Source organism: Alosa sapidissima, chromosome 2 (assembly GCF_018492685.1).
Source record: "Alosa sapidissima isolate fAloSap1 chromosome 2, fAloSap1.pri, whole genome shotgun sequence".
NCBI lineage: Eukaryota > Metazoa > Chordata > Actinopteri > Clupeiformes > Clupeidae > Alosa > Alosa sapidissima.
The window spans coordinates 13,735,333-13,740,332 of NC_055958.1; the positions used below are offsets into that span (position 1 = coordinate 13,735,333).

The window sequence follows — 5,000 nt, forward strand, 5'->3', positions numbered from 1 at the left end:
TCTCTCCTCATCTCTCTCTCTCTCTCTCTCTCTCTCTCTCTCTCTCTCTCTCTCTCTCTCTCCCCCATTATTGGGTGCCAGACCACAGGAGGATTGAGGGTGTGTTTGTCTTGGTTGTTTTTACTGTTAAGTACAGGCTGTGTGTGTGTGTGTGTGTGTGATTTGTGAGTTAGTGTTTTCAGAGCTGGGTAGTTTTACTGTTCTATGTTAGAGATCACATAGCCTCTTCATTGTGTGTGTGTGAGAGAATTTTCCCATGGCCCATAACTTAAGGTGTTTACAGACCTCTGACGCAAGAGCAAGGTCTTAAGCATAGAACACTGAACTCTGGCAGTTTGTGTCATTTTGGTGTGTGTGTGTGTGTGTGTGTGTCTTCTGGAGTGTCAAGAAACAAACTAACTTCCATACTGGTAGAATATTCCAAGGCCAACAGGCAGTTTCCTGGATGACTGTTGGTGGGGTAGGGTGTCCCAGATTCCCAATGCTGCTAAGTGACATAATTGGGAATCCTGGTTGCAGGCAGAGTTTGGAATGCTGATAAGAGCGAGTGCGGAATGCAGGTTAGTTACAGACTCTCTCTGCTCGTTTGGCTACAATGCTGCTGACAAACTCAGAGCTTTGTGTCGTTTTTAGATCATTTTTTATCACAGTTAGCTTTGTATCGCTTTAGATGCTACATGTTGGTTATCAGTAGAATAGTGTGGCCTACCTATTCTACACCAGTTTCCAAGGCAGACCAATTGAAACATGACAAATCATTGATTAAATAAATACAAAAACTCCTTTATTCCAACTGCCATAAAGATGCTCAATGATTGATAGCTGGCTACCCCCACCACCTGTGGGGTGTATGTGTAACTGTTGTTTTTTAATTGCCTTATGCATGAGCTGTGTATATCTGTGATGCAGTGATCGTGAAGCCCCAAGACAAATTTCCTCTTGGGGACAATAAAGTATAGACCCTTTCAACAATAAAAACAAAAACAATGCTTTGCTAACTTACTTTACTTTACTTACTTACAGCATGGTAAGGCAACCTTTAGATGTAGGATTTGATGCTTGGTTCCCTATTTCTAGTATGTGTGTGCTTTTGTGGCCTGTAGAAGTAACCTTATTGTACGTGAGTGTACTTGTGCGTAGAGTGTTGATTCCATGGCCAGTCAATCATCCAATCGTAAGTCAGACCCAGACCAAAGTGAAGACATGTCTGCTAGAGTCTAAAACAGTAACAGTAACCTCTGATTGGTCAATGAGCTTATATTGCACCAATGCGTACCTCTGGTGTTGGTTTGCTTGTGTGACCAGGCACACTGAAAGGAGGCAGGTGTGTGTGTGTGTGTTTGTGCGTGTGCGTCTTTATGTACAGGATGGATTAAGTGCACAAATTACTCCTCAGCTCAGACTGGGACACTGAATATGTGTGTGCGTGTGTGTGTTCATCTCCAGCTCTGTCATCTCCTATGCTCATCTGTGCTTTCCATGAAATAACAATAAACAGCACTACGGTCAGAGTAAACACACTTATAGAGATCTTGTACAGAGCCCCGGGTTATGAGACACACACACACACACACACACACACACACACACACACACACACACCACAGAAACGGCTTGTTCTCTATCTATTTCACTCGCTCAGAGCAGTGGGTTATGAGAGGGGTTGTGACACACAGACACACACACACACACACACACCACAGAAACGGCTTGTTCTCTATCTCTATTTCACTCGCTCAGAGCCAGTGGGTTATGAGAGGGTTGTGACACACAGACACACACACATGGACACACACACACACACACAGGCCTTATCTCTCTCTCTCTGTCTTGTGGGGCTGTGTAGTTCAGTGAGCTTTGCTGGCATGGCCTCAATAAAAACACCAAAAAATCCCAACAGTGTCTGATTTTGACATTCTAATGGAGTTTGTTCTTTCCCTTTCCCCTCCTCTCTTTCCCCCCTGTTCTCCCCCCTCTCCTCCCCTCCTCTCTCCTCCTCTCTTTCCCCCTGTTCTCCCCCTCTCCTCCCCTCCTCTCTTTCCCCCTGTTCTCCCCCCTCTCCTCCCCTCCTCTCCCCTCCTCTCTTTCCCCCTGTTCTCCCCCTCTCCTCCCCCCCCTCTCCCCTTGTCCCCCGTCTCTCTCAGACCCCCAGTGCGTGGGCGGGGAGGAGTGCCAGGAGAAGAGGAACGGTTTACACAAACGCTCGGCATCATGGGGCAGCACCCGACCAGCTCAAAGAGGTCAGCCACGACTTCGCTTTTTTCTTTATTTCTCTCTTTCTCTCTCTCTCTTTCTTTCTCTCTCTTTCTCTTTCTCTCTCTCTCTCTCTGTTTCATGTTGCTGTTGGAAGTTCTAGAGCTCCATGTTGAGAAAATCAAGGAAACAACAAAGACAATGATGAAACAGCTAATGACTTAATGTGTGTGTGTGTGTGTGTGTGTGTGTGTGTGTGTGTGGCTCACTGAATGAAAGATGAGTTGGAATGGAATGAAATAGCTTTTTTGTTTTCAATGTCCCTTGGTGTCACATAGTTGTGACATACTGGATCGAAAAAAAAAACTTCTGTCCTTTCTTTTTTCCTTTCTTTCTTCTTTCTTTCTTTCTCTTATCCACTTTCTTCCCTTCTGTTAATCTTTCATGCTTTTGTCTCCCTCTTTCTCTTCCTCTCTCCTTTCTTTCTCTCTCTCTCTCTCACCTCTCATCTCCTCCTCCTCGCTTTTGTCCCATTCAGTTTGGGAGACACAGAGGTTGAGTTGGGGGTTAGTGTGTGTGTGTGTGTGTGTGTGTGTGTGTGTGGTGTGTGTGTGTCTGTGTGTGGATTGGGGTTAAGGAGGCTTGGTGTCTCCCCCTTCGTGTCATTATCATGTTATTCAGCAAGGCCCCAGTGAACCCAGAACTGCCCTTGTGTCAGGTCATGTTACACCCCTCCTACACACACACAAACACACACACACTGATGAGTCTTCTGGCAGGTTTATAAACTGTCAACTGGCCTGTCTAGTCTCCTATTCATCTGTTCTTTCCAGCACAACTTTATGAATCCCCCTCCTTTCTCTCCCCCTCCCTTCCTCCCCCTCTTCACTTCATCCTCCCCTCCAGTCTTCATCTCTCTCTCTCTCTCTCTCTCTCTCTTTCTCTTTTTCTCTGGTGCTGTAGGAGAAACAGTGTTGCCAAGGCACATATAGTATAGAAATCCAAACAAATAAAAACATAATAATAACATCGAATCGCATAACAGTATGTGTATTAGTATGTGATTAAAACATAAGCGGTCAGACAGAAGTAACACACACACACACACACACACACACAGAGAGAGAGATAGAGAGAGAGAGAGAGAGAGACACTTTCAGTCCTTCATTCCCTTCCAACCTGTCTCCTCTTTCTTCCTCCCCCTTCCTCTCTCTCTCTCCCTCTCTTCTCTCTCTCTCTGATATGTTGACATTCTTCAGTGTAGCCCCATGTGCTCTTAGTCCTAACCCACTGATGTTAATCGTGTGTGTGTGTGTGTGTGTGTGTGTGTATGCTAGCTCCCCCTGACTATGAGGGTATTGTCTTTCTGTCTTGATCAGCTCTGAATTATCATACTATCAGCATATCCACACACACACTCACACTCACTCACTCACTCACTCACTCATACACACACTCACTCACTCACTCACTCACTCACTCACTCACTTACACACACACACTCACTCACTCACTCACTCACTTACACACACACACTCACTCACTCACTCACTCATACACACACTCACTCACTTACTCACTCACTCACACACACACACACACACACACACACACTTACACACACTCACACTCACTCACACTCTCTCACACACACACACACACTCACTCACGCATGCAGCTAGTCTTCCTTTCCCCACTCAGTCTCACACTGTGAGATGAGAAAATATTTGGAACATCAGCACTTCTCGCGCACGCGCACACACACACACACACACACACGCACACACACACCCTGCTGATACACACACACACACCCTGACGCCGAGGGAGGCTCCCTGGCTGTCTCAAACACAAGTAGAATACACACCACAATTGCCCCCAGACAAAGGGCCCTGCCCCCAGCGCCTACGCCCAGCATGGGAATGCATGGCTGGGCTATGGGCAGCAGCACTGCCCCCTGCTCTTTGTGGAGGGTCGTGGGGAGCCGAGGGGTTGGGGGTTGGGGGGGGGCGATCAGGCCGGCGTGACATCAGGCAACACAGGCCTGCCACTGCAGATTTATGAGTTAAATGACCAGAGAGGAACTCTCAGCACCCGCAGGAGGTCTGACAAGCCTGACATGCGCGCACACACACACACATGCACACACACACACACACACGCACACACATGCACACAAAGAGATATACACATGGCTACTCATGCATACATGAATACACTCGCACATACATAGTCATAGCATTACCTAGAGTGTCTGTCTACTTTTATACACATACTCGAACTCACGCACCTAAATGACTCATTACAGGGTGAATGAAGACTCTCTCGCCCGCCCCCTACTGCCTGTAGGAAGAATATCCCGCTTGCAAGTTCAGTGTATCGTATCCGCCGACCGAAGCAGGATCAGTTTACATCCTGCATCCACAGCACAGAGGCAGGCTAACGAAACGCTAGCGATTGTTGCAAACGTGTGTATAATGGCAGAGCCAGTGAAGAAGCAGCGAAAAACCCTTGACGGAAGATGCAAAGAAAAGGAAAAGAGTTTCAGACCAAGCGAGTGGGAGTTTCGTAGAGAAAAAGCATCAGGCTTGCCTGGTGTCCCTTTAAAATTGACAGACTCTCTCTCTCTCTCTCACTCACACACACACTCCGTTATGACAGCTGACTGGGTCCATTTCCGCACAGCGGTTGGAGTTTGAGTTGTCAGGGTGGGCTGAGGGTGAAGACGGGGTTAATCCAGAACAAACCAGGTCAGAGTTCAAAGGTGAACCCCGCCAAGTGGAGTCGGGTCAGTAAACAGCCTGCAG

General features: G+C 47.2%; 1 pseudogene; it reads left to right on the forward strand.

The window, feature by feature from the left end:
• Window positions 1-5,000, forward strand: part of LOC121688376 — a 35,637-nt pseudogene that overhangs the window by 20,109 nt on the left and 10,528 nt on the right.